General features: G+C 41.6%; 1 protein-coding gene across 1 annotated transcript in view; it reads left to right on the forward strand.

Moving 5' to 3' along the window:
* The window catches only part of LOC112451401, an 80742-nt gene extending 68854 nt beyond the window's left edge, over nucleotides 1–11888 (forward strand). The window contains exons 7-8 of the transcript XR_003040219.2: nucleotides 8746–8975; nucleotides 9064–11888. The gene's annotated coding sequence lies outside the window, so the exon portion shown is untranslated. The remainder of the gene's footprint in view (nucleotides 1–8745; nucleotides 8976–9063) is intronic.
* The last annotated feature ends 6426 nt before the right edge of the window (nucleotides 11889–18314 follow it).

The following is an 18314-nucleotide window of genomic DNA, read 5'->3' on the forward strand; positions in this document are numbered from 1 at the left end:
TTGGATTAAGCAGTTACCTGACTTATCGTCAAATTCGTTTGATGGGTTCGGCGGTCAATACTCAAACTGTGTTGTTACGGGAGCTGAATCGCAAGTTGGATGCGATCCTTTTACAGGACCGCAGACTAAATTGCGGTTCCGGGACTCAGGACTGAAATGGGTTACATCTTGGAGAAAGTTGCTCACTCGAATCAGGCGGAATGGACCAGGAATTTGGCTGTTTGGATTCGCCATTGAGAAGTATCAGCAAGACTTTCAAGGCAGACGAAAAACAAGTTGGCCTGACCCAAAACAATTATTGTTTGTGAATTTGACTCCCCTAGGCTGACCTTAGCAGCTATCTTCAATTTCTCCCCAGATTTTATGTAAACAAGATGCTCTGCCCCTTCCCCCTCCTCCCAAGGACATCTGTGGATCTGCTCTGGGCTGTTTGATAAATATACATTAATATCACATTATCAAAGACAATGGTCTCTGTGACGTGATTCATGAACCTACCTGCGCGCACACACACACACACACACACACACACATACAACACACACCACACCATCTGTACACACACATACTCATTTTCCACCGTCTCTGCCTCATCTTTGTCACCCCACTCACACTCCCTCCCTTCCCTCCTTCACGACCTTAGTTTAGTTAACTTAGTAATTCTAATGATGGCTGTTTAGCGGGCCTTAGTACTGTTAGTTAGTCTCTTGGTACCTTTAGCTTAGCATTATCATGTTTTAGTTTAGTTATCTTAGCATTTTTAAAGTTTGTCTTAAAACCCATCTATTTTACTTGGCTTTCAACACCAGCAGGATCTAGTTTTAAATTGTATGTTTTTGTTTTTAAACCTTTTTTTTTTTTTCTTATGTTGTCTTTTAATGTACAGCACTTTGTATCAGCTGTGGTTGTTTTAAAGTGCTTTATAAATAAAGTTGGTATGGTATTTTTCATGTTGGCTGTTAGCGGGCCTTTTTGGTACAATTAGTTAGCCATGTTGTACCTTTACTTTAGCATTATCATGTTTCAGTTTATCTTAGCTTATTTAGCCTTCCTGTACATTTAGTTTTGTTTAGTTTATCTTAGCTCATATTTTAGATATTGTTAAATTGTTAGATTCCTAATTGTTGTTTAGTTCAGCTTTAACTTTATCATGATTTCATTTAGATTATCTTAGCTACTATTTTGACTGTCTTAGCTCAAGTTTAGATATGTTTAGTTTCATGATTTTACTTAGGTTATTCTATATTTCATTTAGAGTATACATGATTGATGTTTTTACTTCTGTATCTGTATATTTGATTATGATGTTTGATATGATGTTTTTATATGTATTTGATTTCCTGTGTTGTAAAGCACTTTTAATCGCGTTGTTGTGGAAAAGTGCTATATAAATAAATTTCACTTCACTTCACTTCACTTAGATCAGCTGAAAGATTCAGCGGGTGTGTGTGGGTGGGGGTGTGTGTGGGGGTGTGCAGGGCAGGAAGAGAGGCTCCAGATGCCGTGATTGTTGCGCGGAGTAGGACAGCTGTTATCCACTGGATGTCAGGTTTCAGATATACCCAAGCGAGCAGTTCGGCCACAGACAAACGCAGAAACCAGCAGGTAACGGGAAGTGAATTTATTTACAGTGCCAAGGAATATTTACAGAGGGGAACCGGAGCCAGGACCTGAGGATCGGAGAAATGAGGTGAGTATGGGATCGGTGACGAGAGGAACAGCAGGTATGGCACAGGTAATATTCCGTGTGATAGTTCTTACTGAGCAGGTATGAGTCCAGAACACGGAAGAGATGACGAGATTGATCCTTGCCCAGCGATGGTCCGGTGTAGGTTTCAGAGAGCGAGGTCCAGGTGAGGTGAGTACTTTCCAAGTGCAGGTAAGGTGATGATTCTTAAGACGACTGACCAGTCTTGGAATCCAGGAGGCAGTAGTTACAGGAGCAGGTTGGTTCAGTTGAGCAGGTGAGTACTTAATTAGGCGGCAGGCAGTAGAAGGCAGACCAGACTGGTTCCAGATGGAAGGGTAATCCTGAACACAGGTTTGCAGATACAAAAACAGACTAAGATCACAACAGGGAGTACACACAAAAACACAGCTAAATCTCTCACAGGCTCTGCACTTTACCAAATGGTAAACAATGCTCCAGCGCTGGTCTGGTTCACACTGCAGCCTTAAATAGTCCTCCAACTCTGATCAGCCTGATCCGTCACAGGTGTGAGAGGAGGGGTGATGAGGCGTCAGTCACCTGCTCAGGAGACGCCCACCAGGAAGCACTCACACACACAAAACCACCAATCACCACACTGGAGATTTCAGGCTTTACAGCACCTTTAGCTGGGGGACAGACGGCATAAACGTTGCAGGGTAAGCTAACGCTGTTGTTTATATTCCTACCATTCGCTCTTTATGGTTGCATCTGGCCACACTCACGACCAATGAGTGAACGGGACCTAAGCTTGCACCTCCCACGAAAGCAGGGCCGCCTGGCTGGCCCGACTCCGAAGGGACCAAAAAAGCAGGGACCGGCCTCGAAAAAATGCCGAGGGAAACGCGCGCAAAGCAAGCAGAGTAGAGTGGAGCCAGGACCATTAAAGCCGGTAGAAAAGGGGCAGTAGTGCTATCAGTTCAGCAGTTTTTGCAGAAAAGTGTTTAAAAAAAGTGTTTAGGTATAGAGCCAGAAATGTTCATGCAGAGAACAATCAGGAAACAGCAAAGACAATAGCACGGTTAGTTCCAGTAGCAGGATTAATGTAGCAAACACTGCGCTCGCCGACGTCCTCTGATGTCTAGTTGAGGGACCTGGGTCAAGGCACCAAACTGTTGTGGCAGAAAAATAATTTCCAGACACTGTTAAATGAAAACACTCAAACGGGTTTCTCTATATTTTGTGCACAATATATAAATAAACCTGTTTGAGTGATTTCATCTAACGGTGCCTGGAAATTATTTTTCTGCCACAATATTCTATACTTTAGTACTGGAGGCCAAGTTAATGTCATACAGAGTATATAAAAAAGTCTGCAAATTTTGTTCTTAACCCCTTAGGCCCCAAGCCTATTTTTGAGAAGTATGCTTGAAAATAACGTGCCCAAAATGAATTGACTATATCTCTGGAACTGTAGAGTTTTTTTGTACACTTATGGTATCAGAATAAAGGCAAGATTCCAGAGAAAACTCTAGAGGTCTAAAAACCAACTCTTTTGTTACTGATTAGGAGTAAATGAATATAAAATACAGCAGAAATAAAGAATAAAATCATTTCCGCCTAAATAAAATCATTTTCTGATGTAAATATCCCTTTGAAAGCATACAGTTGAAATCCCAAAATTTGTTGTAAACAATAGTACAGAATCTGACCTTTTGTTGTACCAGGTTTCATGCAAATGAGTGAATCATAAAGGTTTTTTTTTATAAAGGTTATCTCATCATTGATAAGTAATTCCATCTAATAACAAGGGTTTTTGTGGTTCTTTGAAAAGAAAAAACAAAAAAAAAACCCTCTGCGCTCTGTGCGTAAAATCATAGAGCAGCCTTTTCGGCATTTTAAATATATGCGGGGTGATTTCTCAGCAGCCCGTTGGCCGATTTGGATGATTGACATGTCAATCGAACCACCAGAGCCAATAGAATCCAGAAATATTTACGTAAATACAGAAGCTAACATCATTCACCAATCACAGCGAGGGAACTGCATGCCCAGTGAAACAAGCGAGTGTTGCGGCAGAGTTTTGTACACCGAATATAGAAGACAGAAGCGACTAAAAAGAGTCAAAATGAATGTAAACGTGATGCAGGGACCATGGATTACAGGACCTGAGTGGAAATATTTTTTCTTACACGGATTATAACCATTTCACAGCAAAGGTAGGACTGAAATTTTGTTTTTGGCTTCGTGAATTGAGTCTTGTTATTCATTTTCTATGGCTGCTTGTTCAGCTTATATTGTTGGAAAGAGCAGAGCTTTTTTTTTATTCAGTTTGTGTGGGTTGGATTATGATTCGCTGACATTCCTGTGTTTTACCAGATTAGCTTGTTTAGCGTTTAGCTGCTTAGTGCTAAAGCTGGGTGTTGTTGAGGTGGAAAATAATGTTTCTATCATTTAGAGGAGCTTTTGCCTGTTACGTTGATATCCAATATGCATATATTTATTAATGTATAGCATTTGTTTTGATTGATCTGTATTGTGGAAGTGCTGCTGGCCCCGGTACCGGGGCCTTTGGTTTTCAAAGGGTTAAAGTACTCACGTCCAAAGACCACACCTTTGTTTACGAAGACCAACAAAAGATGTATCATCCTAAGTCAAACTGTAGTGCTTCTTGGGACTTTATGCACTGCAGTACCAAGATCTCAGAGGCTGCTATTGTCTCCACTGAGCACCACTCCTGACCTTCTTGGTACCACTCCGTAGCTTCACTGTGCAGCTCCAAAGCCCCGCTGTGCTGCAGTGCCTCTTGGGACTTCACTGCAGTACCAAGTTCTCAGCAGCTGTCAGAGCCCCTGGCCAGGTTTCAGCCTCTGCCAGGGCACCAAGTTCCTTGGGTTCTGAGTCTGAGGAGGTCTTTAGCAATGGCTCTTGCCAAGTTCATGTTCTTGGTGTCAAGTCTGAGGGAGGTGATGGAGAAGACGTCTTTCCTGCCTGATACTGTTCTTGAATCTTAGGGCGTTCCAAATGACACCCTTCTCCTGACTGATCCTGGTCCCAAGTCTGATTGGGTCCTGCCTGATGCCCCTCCATGCCCCTCCATGCCCCTCCAATACCTGATCCTGCGCTTACAGGGTCCTGCCAGATGCTCCTTGACCCAGTGCCAATTGACAAGTTCACCTTGTTTTTGCTGGTTCCAGTCTTAGAGCTTGACAAGTTGGGCGCCACTACTCTGCTATGCCAAATTCCAGACATCAAATGGGGTCTCGCTGGATGGCTCTTTGCCATATCCATCTTGGCAGGTGCCAGGCCGCTCACCTGAACTTTTTTTTACATTAGGTTAATTGGTAACCTGAAAATGTCCCAGGTGTGAGTGCAAAAATGTCTGTTTCTATGTGGCCCTGTGGGGGTCTAGCAATCTGTCCAGAGTATACCCCGCATCGCACTGTGGCTGCTGGAGATAGGCACCAGCTGCAACTCAACCCAGAAAGGAAAAGCGGGTAAAAGAAAATGTATAAGTGGATGGCTCAGTGACACAAACCCTGTGTTAGAAAACATTCTGAAATTATGACACCTACTGTGTTCAGTCTATGCTTCTATGGTTTTTGTGGTAAACATCACTACCTAAACAAAAGCATAAATCAGTAGTATACCATCACCTAATGAATCTTTTGAATAACTTTTTCCAAATGGAAGCATGGCAGCACAATTGTTAGAGCTGTCACCTCGCAGCAAGAAGGTTACATGGTTTTTTGAACAACACCAAATTAGATAAGTTCATTTTTATGGGCTGTAGAACTCTCTAACCCAAACTCACTTAAAGTGTCTTCAAATGGTGGACGTTCTTCTGGGTCTTCATAATTGCAGCAACGATGTACTGATCAAAAGAAATGACTTTACAGACATAAATTATTCTTGAACAGTGAGAGTTTATTTAAAATAACAGAGTCTGTGCCGAATCGGGACTTCTGGCCCAATCTGTGAAGATCCATCGTTTCTCTGGGGCTGCTTCTTGTTATTAACCTTCACCACACCCAGTGGTAGAGTAAAAAACACACACACACGTCCCACTGGGACGGACCTGAACAGTACGGATTCAAGTACATTCAATTCCATTTATGGTCATAAGCTGGGGTCTTCAGACGTGCAACAGATAACCCTCCATATTCGTCTTTGTGCAGTTGCTTTTCGACAACGTGAGCTTAGGAGAACAAAACCCATTTTCCAAAAAGGGATTGTAGCTGAAGACAATGTTTCCACTTGGAAGTCAGGCCCCATCGCAACACAGTACAGATGTAACAGTCACCTCACACTCAACTAAATTTTGGAGTAAAAAAAAAAATTACAATTTAGAAATTATTTTGACTAAAAACAAATTTACAAGTGAAACATGTATGAATCACAGATTATCAAAGATAACTGTATCAAAGTTTATCAAGGACATTCGTTTTTAAATCACTTCAAATTTTTAATGGTGGCACAAAATAATGTTTTTGTGTTCTTGCTCAAAACTGGCTAGTATAATTTTACTAGTGAAAAGAGGACATAGTCCTAGCTTTATGTAACCTGCATTCCCCTGAATTACCTATAGTTGACCCTGAGGCTAGTGATGGTTTAGAGGCTCAACAGCCAATTCGTCGGTCTAGTCGACAGCCAAAACCAATTAAGCGCCTTTAGTATGCTGGGTTAGGCAAACCATTAATTTCTGTAGTGCAAACTCTTTTGCACAGCTTAGCTGCAGCTTATGATGAAATATTTGCTGAACCTGCCTCAGATGCTCCCATATGTTCTACTATCCAGATAATTTAGCATGCACCGGCGTTGCATGGATTTAAGGGGGGAGGGTGTAACCCGGGTATAGATTTTAAATTTCTATTCTCTGCAGTTTCACTTTTAATCCCCCTTCTGTTCGGGAAATCCCGCGATAGTTAAAACCGTTGATGTATTGGCATCTGTTCTCGCGGGACCACTGAGCAGCCAATCGCTGTTCAGTGTTAGTCATGTGCGCCACCGTAGCCAATTTGGTAGAGTATATCAGCTGGAGCGGGACGGTAGAAACGATCAGAACACGCCGGGAGGAACAGGGCTGCGGGAGCCACTTACCGTTTGCGGAAAGAAGGAAAACTATATGAGGATCTGGATTTCACTGCGGATCTGGTGAGGTTCTGTGTGCTATTTAGTGTTAGCTTATTGCTGACATTAATTGGTTGTTGTGTAACGATGAAATGATCACTGCTAAGTAGATGTAGACAACCATACAGCTTCTGAATTCGAGACTTATAAGGTGCTTTAAGTATTTATTGGACACTTGTTGGATTTTTTTACATTTTCATGTTAATTAAATTATATGATGTATATTTATTGAATTTCTCATGAAGTGTAAGGTATATTGAAACCGGTATTTATTTATTGAAATTGATTGGATGCATTTATTGTGCGAAGAGCGCTATTTATGGAATTGTGTGCACACTAGGATGTGATTATATGTTGGTCCTGTTTCATCATGCAGGCCAGATGGATGGCGAGCTAGAGGTCCAGGCCTAGAGCCTAAAGGAAAGATTTCACTAGAAGTGCCAGAAGAGTACTGTTTCTCCTGCCAGTTGGTAGGAGGCTGCACGCAGCCAGCTGAACATTTCGTTCCAACAGGACGTTCTTTTTAGCCCGGACCTGCACTACTCCAAGTAGTTTGGATAACCTGCTTGGAACCTGGATTACCCTCAGCTTGGGTGAAAGAACTGAGGGGTGTGGGTTTGTGGGATTGGTTCTTGTGTTTTGTTTTGGGTGTTGTTTGGTTTTTCATTTGTTATATGGCCATATGATTTCATTTATATTGTAAATATGTATATATTTCTCCACTTAAATACACGCAATCGGCAACTGCAAACTTTTTAGTCTGTCTGCTCATTCATGAGTCTCGTACCTAGACTTCTGAGATCTAGCCCATTTGACAGTTTTGTGGTTTTAACCATCTTACCCTGATAGTGCAGCATATAATTTTACATATGCTACATTTACTACTGAAAATTTATTCATATGATAAAATAACCGTCTAAACCTGGGGTAGGCACTCCATGTCCTCCAGTGCCACTATCCTGCAGGTTTTACTTGTTTCTCTGCTCCAACACTCCTGATTTGAATCAATGGGTAATGAACAGGCTTCTACAGAACATGAAGAGGTAATTTAACCACTGAATCAGGTGTGTTGGATCAGGGAAACAAAAAAAACATGCAAGATAGTGGCTCTCGAGGACCAGGATTGCCTACCCCTGGTCTAAACACTGTAAAACTGTATTACCAACAAAAACAAGTACAGTCTACTGTGCACAGTCTGTCAAATATTACATTTTCTGTGTCAGATGCACATGTGATGGTAACTACTTGTGCTTCACAAACATATGAACTGAATTTTAGCTAAGAACCATCTTTTACTATCAGGTGGGGATGAAAACCCAAGACATACTCCCATGTTTTGAACAGAATGTATCATCAACTTCATTGGGGTCGTCTCCCTCATAAGTGGATTTTTCCAAATTGGCTGTCTCTTGATCTGAGTTGTCGTCTGTGTTTCCTTCAATTTCTGACACTTCCTCCTCCATAACATTTTCCATGTCAGATTCCTGATCTCTGGCATGGAATATTACCAAAAGCTTCAAAGGAAATGTATTGTTTCGTCATTGTGCTGCCACAGAATGAATTGCAAGAAAGGCTTAAAAAAAACAACTTTAGATGCTTTTGGTGTCATTTCTTAAACATTGCATAGGGTTCATACTAAAAGTGTATGTACGCCCTAAAGACAAAAATTGGGTACGCCAAAATAAATTCAGATTTGCAAAACCATCCACATGCACACCAGCAAGCAATTTGTGGTATTCTGTGAGTCTACTTCCTGGTTGCTGGTTCCAGTTCTCCCATTGGTTGGCTGTACAATCATCCACAGCTGCAGAGGATCAGGTTTATCAGAGTGGCTGAGTACTTAAGGCTGCCGTGTGGATCAGATCAGCGCTGGAGCATTGCTTGCCCTGGGTAATGCTTCTCAGCCTACAAGAAATCTGAAACGCCTTGTGTTTACGCATGCTTTTGTGTCTTTCGTGTGCTCCCAGAGTTACCTGCTCCTCGGAGTCCTGTCTGATCCATGTTACTGGCCGCCTACTGAAGAGAAGCCTGAGAGCCACTCACTTGAGCCTGCCTGCACTGTTGCCTGTCTGCCTCCTGCGAGAACCAACCTACCGGTACTGCTTACCTCTCCGCCTGGAACCTACCAACCTGGAAACCTTCACCTGTGACAACTCCCTCTACCACTCTCCTCCATGTCAGATTCCATCTTCAACCTGTAAGACAGCGTCATCCAAATCCTACTCAATTATCATCGCTGTTTTTGCTCAACCAAACCAGTACTTACCTTTGACCTTCCCTTCCAGATCCTGGCTCCTGTCACTGTAAATGAAGTCACTTACCTTTATTCGTTGCCTCCTATGTCTGCCTGTCGCCGAGCTGCTAACAGTTGACTATTTTGTAAATCCTGACACAATTACACTTTATAAATCACACCAGTAACGAAAAAATTGTGCACAAAGTCCCACCTCAGGTTCTGCCCTTCACACGCCCACATTCAACCATAAAAGGTCAATGCAAAGCACCTTATGAATGTGAAGGTGTATTTAAATGATCCAGCTGAGGGCAGAAATTGATTTGCTTGTCATTTTTGGGAGCCACAGTAGTGACGTTACAAATAAATAGAAAGTACTGTAAGTGGCAACACGTCTTTTCCACTGTTAATTCAGTGAGTGGGACAGAGAGGACCGTGGCCGAGGTGAAGAAAATGTGGTCAGATTTTAGGGTGGAGGCAAAAAAAGTGACTAACTGTATCATGATTTCTCGTATTTTAGTTTTTGGCTTTGGCTTTGTGTTTTGTTTTTTGTTTTGTTTATCTTGTGATCTCTCTTGTATTTAAGATTCTTGTTTTATCTTTGTATTGTCTGAGGTTATGTTTTTCTGTCATGTTTTGGTTTGTGGTCTTTGATTTTATTATTTTTTGTATCTGGGTTTTGGTTTAGTTCTTGTCTGTTGTCATGTTCTTCTTGCCCTCAGTCTGCTCCTGTTTGTCAGCCACGCCCAGCTCCACTTGTCAATAGTTGTTATCATTCACCTGTCCCCACTTTACCACGTTATCCTCAGTGTTTTAAACCCGGTAACTTTCTCCACTACTCTGCAGGTTCATTGTCTCTGGTAGGTCTATGTTTATTTTCTCTAGTCTCCTGTCTCATGTTGCCTGGTTGCGTTGCCTTGCCTTGCCGTTTTGTTTTTGTTTGGTTCTTGGATGTTTGCTGCCACGCCAGCCTTTTGTTTTTGTTTGTTTAAGAATAAATTTTTGTTTTCACTTGAAGTCTGCAGTCTGGGTTTGCCTCCTTCTCCACTCGCCTTGACAAACCGGCCATCGCCAGGTCAGCAACAGGTGTGGGTAAGGGCGTACCCAAACTGACACCTTTGAAAGAAAGATGACAGGTGTCGTGCTAAAAAGTAGAGGGTCTGCCTAAATCTGATCGGGCGTGCATGGGTGTGAGCAGTATTAAAGTGCAGCTCTTCTGCACTCTGGGGGTGGAGGGGACACTGTCCTCTTATGTGGTAATCTGTGGTTTACTGCTGTTTTGAATGCTTACGATAAGGTCGATCTAAGATTAAAGTTTGATTATGGAGTGAAATTAAATATCTGAGAGGAATCATGATGCAGTGTGGCTTCAATTACACCATCTGCGTCGCCAGTTTCCCGTCTCCAAAACAAGTGTATGTGGTACGCCAGGCTCAGAGTTGGCGTGAGGGACCACTCATTTTCCGGTCAAGTTTGTGTTTTATAGATCACAAAAAATGTGTAGAAAGTCACATACGCAAGTTTCATGCCCTGTTCTGTGCGTGCGCCAGTTTTATAAATGAGAACCCAGAGCTGGGGAAAAAAAAAAATTCAAAGTATGAATGAAACAATGTTAGAAGTGTGGGTGAGCATGCCACCAAGTATGCATTCTGTGGGGAAAAGGATCTATTAGAGACCAGTTGCTATGGGTGTTGTGAGCCATCCAACTAACTTCCTCATTGTTCCCTATGCGCTGTAAATTTGTGTTTATCAGAACTTTGAATTTGTTCAGCCTTTTTTTTTTTTTTTATATATGAAAAAAAGTTTAATTTATTTACTCTATATTTTTATCTTGTCTTTTAAAATTATTATTATGGAACCGGATGTCAATAGGACTAATATTTTAACTCTCTTCCATCCCTGCTATGAGATAGATAATTTTAGATACAAGTTTACCACACCTCCTTCTACTGTATGTGTAACACTATATGGTTTTCTTACACTTTTATCTGTTGTCACAATATGTAGAAACCTCCTTTTAATAATCTCTGTGCTTTACTTCAAGCAGCTCCACACTTCTACTAACTTCCTCATTCTGTCTCTGGCTGTGACTGACCTGCTTGTAGGGATCATAGTATTTCCTTTGAGCATGGCATTTACTCTCAGCTCTTGTATGTATTATGAAAGTTTATTTTGTATTGTACGAGACAGCTGTGACATAATACACAGCACATGTTCAATTATGCACCTGTGTTGTATTTCTGTTGACAGATATTATGCAGTGTGTCAGCCATTAACATATAAATCTAAAATCAGTCGTCATGTTGTTGTCATCATGATTGCATTAAGCTGGAGTGCTTCTACACTTATTGGAATTGCCGTGATGATACCAAAATTAGAAGATAAGTGTCAAGAATGTTTTGTTGAAACATTCATAGCAAACACAGTTGGGTCCATTTTAGCATTTTACCTCCCAATTTTCATAATGATGTGTATTTACCTGAAGATTTTTTCTGTTGCACAGAGGCAGGCACGAAGCATCCAAGCTAGGATGAAATGTGGAGCAACTGTTAGTAAGATGGAGAGAAAGGCCACCAAAACGCTGGCTACTGTTCTGGGAGTGTTTCTTTTCTGCTGGACTCCTTTCTTTCTTTCCATCACGTTTATCAACAATTTAGGTGTAGTTCCTGTAATTAAAACACTTAATTGACTTGCACTGAGAAATTCAACATTGAATCCATTCATTTATGCTTTCTTTTACAGCTGGTTTAGATCAGCCTTTAAACTTATTATATCTGGAAAAATATTACATTGTGACTTTGCTAACACAAAACTGCATTAATTTACTTTCTGCCATTTGAATTGCATATCATTTGTGCTATGAACAATAAAAAAAAACGATTTTTTTAAAACCTTTTTTCTTGTGTGAAGAAGAGGCATTTTTTTGCTTTCCAAAGTGCATCTGCTGGTGGCTCCAACAGGTGCACTTTAGAAAGCATCTGGTTCGCTCATTAAAAACTGTATGTGTGGACAGGAGGTGCAAATGCAGCAAATAATAATAAAAAAATGTTTATAGTATGGATAAAGCTTCAGTTTATAGCAAGGTCTATAATAAAAGAAATTAGCTAGGATAACCCAACACTACCTGAAACAATTAGCATAAATTATAAAACTAGTTTTATTTTAAAAGTAGACAAGTTGGTTCTACAAGAGAGGAGTCTGATCACTGGTTTTTATTCTACATTTAGAAACTAAGAGCCACAAGTAAACTTTATGTTTTAGAGTAAAGTGCTATGTTTGGATATTAGGATTAGTAAGATTGTCACAGTTGAGGTGGGGTGAACCAGGAATGCAGGTGGCTGACACAGGAGGACTTGGATGAAACTAAAGTTTAATTAAACAAAAAAGGCTGATGTGGCGGCAGCAACAACAACAACTACTACTACTACTACTACTAGGGCTGCAGCATGAGCTGGCAATGCCTAACTGCAGATAAACTGGGAATATAAAGGGCTGAGACTGATTAAAACAGAAAACATGAACTGATTACAAGGGGGAACAGCTGAGAGTAGAAACTGAAAAGTGACACGTGGAACTAACATTAACACTAGGAAATTTACAAAACATACAAAAAGAAACCCAGATTCCTAAAACGTTAGCTGTAAAAAGTTGTTTGTTGCTGTAAAGTTCAAATTCCAATTTCCAAGCTGTGGCAGCGTCAGACTTGGCAGGCTGTAAAGGCTTTACAGAGAGCGCTGGAGACTTTGAGGCATCTGCAGAGGGCGCTGAGAGCGAGACTGGAGGCACTGCAGGCGGCGCTGAAGAGCGAGGCTGGAGGCCCTGCAGGCGGCGCTGAGAACGAGACTGGTAGCACTGCTGAGCACGGAACTGGAGGCACTGCAGGCGGCACTGAGAGGCTGTGAGCGATACTGGAGGGGCTGTTAGCGATACTGTCTGGGGATACACCATCTGGACGATGGAGGCTTGATAGCCAAGTGGGTTCCCAAAAACGGAGATACCCTCTCCTCTTCATCCTCCAGCCTGGGCGAGGGCATGATGACTGCTGCGGCCAACGAGGAAGTGGAGGCTGCTGCGGCCGACGGAGGCATGATGGCTGCTGTGGCCAACAGAGGCGTTATGGCTTCTGCAGCTAAAGGAGACGTGGAGGCTGTCGTGGCTGACGGAGGTGTGGTGGCTGCTGCAGCTGACAGAGGCATGGTGGCCACCGCGGCCAAGAGTGGCGAGATGGCCGCCGCAGCTAACGGAATGAGGTTCGCCGCAGTCAGTGCCCTCCTTCGCTGATGTCGACCATGAGGCGTGGTGGGGACTGCAGCAGGATGACAAGGTCCATCTAGGAAATCCAGAGGGTGCTCTCTCCGCAACTCCAAAAGGATTACGTGTTGCTCTCTCTGGGTAGGAAAAACACAGGGGATGGAGTCTGCGGGGTTCTGACGTGACTGGGTCATTCTGTCAGTAGGGGGGCAGACGGAGGCAAACCCAGAGCGCAGACTCATCTTGAAAAATTAAACTAATTTATTAAAGTAAAATATACCAAAAAACAAAGAGGTGGCGTTGCAGCAAGGAAGACATGAACACAGAAACCCAAAAGACAACCAAAGCAAAACAAGAACTACAAAAAACACCAAACAAAGAACAAAAACCCCAAAAGACCAGAAACTATGACATCATCATAGAAAAAGGAGATGCCGTTCTCATCTCTGAGCAGATTAGCTCGAAATACTAGGTCGGAACAGCAACCGTCATCCTGAGAAACCTGATCTAACAAAGGAGGAACAGAATTTTCTAGATCAAGCAGCCTGGAAACGAAAGAATGGCCAAGGGGAATGATGCGCATGACGAATTTGAGATGACCAAGCAGAGATAAAAGTTTATGCTTTGAAAGAACTGAGGATGAGATGTGAGACTGAGAAATCTCCAAATGTGGAACAGTTTTTCTGCAGGCAGCGACACAACCATTTCTTTGAAATCCAGAGTATTACCCAGGAAATCCAACTCTTAGCTGGACTTACGGTTAGCGATGGCCAAATGAGGCCTCATTAAGCGATGAGGCTTCCATTGCTTTGCTCGAAGATTCATTACTTGGTGCTTCATTCATCGCTCACTAGTGACATCTGATGTTGAACTGAAACTGTGACAGCCTTGTTGCCCAAATAAATCATACTTCCAAAAATATTAGAACATAGCAGTCAGTGTATGCAATATTGTCACAATAAAGTTTTTGTCGAACCCACGTCCAGCAACAGTAGAGTCTATTGAGCCCTTTTTAACTGCGTCCTCTCTTTGTACTTCTGACTGATTTGTACCCATAGTAATCCTGCTATTACGTTTATTCACTGTCAGTTGTGGTTGTGTTTTCTTTTATGTCATGGCCGGATTTGACAAATAATATATGTAGTACTTTAGTGTCTTGGGAGTGGAGTGATTGTTAAGGCAGACACTCTATGCTTTGTGCTTGTGACTTAAACAAAATTCATTTGAAATGATCTTTTTCTGGGACTTTTGGTTCTACAATCAGATAATATGCAAACCTTATTGTGAGCTGTCATCTCAAAGTACTCCCAGATTGGAGAGGTTGTTTGTTTTTTTTTTTTGTTTTTTTCTTCCTCTTTTTGTTGGGTCCATGTCAACCACTGCTGACAGGCTACCAAACCACCTACTACAACTATGACCCACAAAGCAAGAAGGTTCATTGCATTTTTTTTTTGTTGTAATGCTAGGCATTATTTGTCCTTGGTCACATGATTTTCTGCAATAGGACAAGCCCCAAAGCGGGGCTTCATTTGACACGCCCCCATTTTTTTTTTTACTCAGTACAAGCCTCGAAGTCTGGCTTCAGATGCCCCATCACTACCTATGGTCTTTTCCTTAGAGAGTAACGCCGACACAGCAGAAGAGCTTTAAGCGGGCTGATCATGAAACCCTTTTCAATTTCCTTTTATACAGCTGAGTTACGATCTCTGGCTCGCGGACATAAGTGGAGGCGGGGGTTGGGGAACACCTATTAGAAAACCCTGAGAGAGACCAGGGATCAGGAAATTAATAAAGGTGTGATCTGGGTGAAGCTGGAAAAGGGCAGCCAGCTCGGGAATGATAACGGGTGTAACAAAATAGCAGAAAATCAGGTCCAGGTGAGGAACGTGTGGCGGGGGCAAACTGACTTTGAATGAGCATCTTTGCAATGGCTGTATACATGGAGAAAAGCACAAGTGGGGAATGAACAAACACTTTCATTAAAATGATTACATGTGCATGTTATTAAAAATCTCCACCCTCCTTCCGTGGCAATCAAGTGGCTGAATGTCGGAGAAGGGCTGAGTAGGTTCATGGACAGAAAGACCAGGTTTGAAAGGGAGAGTAGGGCAGAACGCACTCTGATGACCCACTGAACCATGGAGGTGGCAGGAAACTGCCTGGGTGAGCATGATTAGAATTTCCGTGTCTACGATAGACCAATCTAAAGTCAGGTCAGATTGAGAGAGGACTGTGGCGGCTTTGACAGAGAATGTTTTATGATATTGATAAAGTATGGATCTACTGTTTTTTAGATAAAAATCAGTGAGGAGAGCCAGGTAAGCATCAAGTTTGATTCTGCAATCAGGATAGACAGAACAAATTATGTCTTTGCAAAACTGAAAGCTGCTACAAACTGCCCGATTAAGAGGTCTTTTGAAAGGTGTGGGTCAAACAATTTCAGAATGGCACTAAAACCATGAGTCAATGAATCATGTTGATCGACTTCGGGGGAAAGTAAAATAATGGACACCAAATTACTATACTGCCCCTGCAGAATTTTTGAGCACAGCCTGAGTGAAATCTTTGAGTGCATGGGAGTGTAAAGCTGGATTTATACTTGACGCGTTGATCACAGCACTTGCCAACAGTAACGCAATTGCGCCATCCCTGCCCCTGCGCGAAGGCCCTGCGCGGCGTTGCGGTGCGTGATCGTGCACCTCCCAATTTTTGTAGCTTGGTGCGGACCGCGCATGCTGTGCTTCATTCGAAATGGACAATTTGGTGCTCTAGCAGAGCTGGTTTGCCTGTATCCCTCTGTGAGGAATGATAAAAATGATCAAACGGCTCAAATAATCAAACGACTCAAAACCCATGAAAAGAGATTACTGCTGCAGTCAATGAAAGAGAGAAGAAATATAAGTTCTATGATGGGCAAATCACTAATTATAATAGAGTACATCTAATTATCCTTATGATGTCCTTTATGTACTCAATATCTCATTTGAAACAATTAAATACATGAAAGTCAAATTGAATGCTTTAAGTTTAAACATCCTCTCTGTATCACAGCTATAAACACAACAGTCCTTCCTCCTGAATAAATGCAGCCATATTTGATATGACAGCTGTCAGCTTTTTTTTTTTTCTTTTTTAAATATATAATTATAACCCAAAGCAGTGAATGAGTCGTGAGCGAGTAAGTCTCACCTAGGGATGGCCCGGAGCGGGCATTAGCAAGGGTGAAAGCCACAGGTGCCTGAATAGCGGCCTGAGAGCTGACAGGTGTGGAAGTGAGCGGTGGTGATGACGTGGCAGGGCCGGCAGAAGTGCACTCTTACAAACAAGCTGAAAGCGTCGATATGAAGCACTGGAGAGTATCCATAGAGGCGACGAGCGTAGAGGAGAATTGATGAACGTCGGCAGAGACAGGCTCGAAGCATCCAAATTCGGATGAAATGTGAAGCAACTGTCAGTAAGATGGAGAGAAAGGCCACCAAAACTCTGGCTATTGTTCTGGGAGTGTTTATTTTTTGTTGTACTCCTTGCTTTCTTTGCATCACTCTTATACCTTTTCTCAAAACGTCAATGCCAATTCCTGTGATTGAAACACTTGTTTGGCTTGCCGTGACAAACTCAACATTCAATCCATTTATTTATGCTTTCTTTTACAGCTGGTTCAAAACAGCCTTTAAACTTATTGTGTCTGGAAGAATATTACATTGTGATCTTTCAAACAAAAAATTGCAATAATTTACTTTGGAGTATAAATATAGTTATGAAATGTCAATAATATAACAAAAAATCTAAGTCAAACTGCCTGTATCTCTATAAATATAGCCGTGTTTAAATAGATGTTTTTGTTTAATAAGGGTGCATGTACTTAAAGCTTATTCATTATTGCACTGATAGGGGCAAAAAGCTTTCAGAAAAAATGAGGGCAGCTTGGGATAAAAGACTTTTTTCCTTCCGTGTATGTCTGATTCAGATACAAGAAATCAGAGGTACATCTCACTAAAAGCAACATGTAGCAATTGATGTTAAGGCTCTTTGAGCCACTACTTGAACTTTAAAAAATATGAAAGTTTTTTTCTTTCACAAACTTTGCGTAGAAAGTGATGTATGTAAGTGTCAGGAATTTGCACAGACCAGCCAGAGAAACACTGAATAAGTTCAAAAAAAGTTCTTAATTTATTACAAAATGTCAGGAGACAAAATGTTTCAAAATAATAAATTGGGCCCAACACAAAAGTGAACGCAACAGACCTCAACCCAGGCAGCAACCCACACAGCTCAAACACAAAAAACTGACCTCCTAAACAAGACATGGGGGAAACTTAAATAGTGGCTGATCAGACCACTGCTGACACACAAGGGGTAAATAACTAACAAACTAACATACAAAAACTTAATACTGGTCAGAAATACTAACAACTTAAATAAAACAAATACTACTACACAGAACTAGTGACCAAAAACAGAACTAGGTGACCCACAACAGAAGAAAACTAAACAAGTAATAAATAATTTCCCCTCCCCTTACAAATGAATGGTATGGCCCACTAAAAAGATTATGCCATATAAGGAGAAGAAAAGCAGCTTGGATTCTTCTTTGTGGCACCCCAGCAGCAACTCCAAAGGAAACTGGTAACTCAAAACAAAAAGAAAGTTAATCTGTTGCATATCAAACAAAATATAGCCAACTGACAAATAAAGTAAACTAAACTGTGCACTGCAAATAGTTAACTAAAGAGTCAGGCTAAAAACAATTTTAATTGAAAATGAAAATCTAAAACTATCCAATCATTAATATATAAACTCACTTTAATAATGAAAAACAAAAAGAATAAAACAGTTACCATTGTTAGGGTTTTTACATTATCAGCCTTTGTGCTCATGTGGAACACTGCCTACGTGAGAGACCAAGGTCAGACGGCAGGCCGGCGGGCGCCACACCATCTGGCTCTCCCAAACAGTGATGTGTTATGTGTTTTTGCTATGATCAGAACTGGCCTTGGCTTGCTCAGATCAACCCCTTTTTTCTTCTTATTTCTTCTTCCTTTAAATAAAGAG

Source organism: Kryptolebias marmoratus, linkage group LG19 (assembly GCF_001649575.2).
Source record: "Kryptolebias marmoratus isolate JLee-2015 linkage group LG19, ASM164957v2, whole genome shotgun sequence".
NCBI lineage: Eukaryota > Metazoa > Chordata > Actinopteri > Cyprinodontiformes > Rivulidae > Kryptolebias > Kryptolebias marmoratus.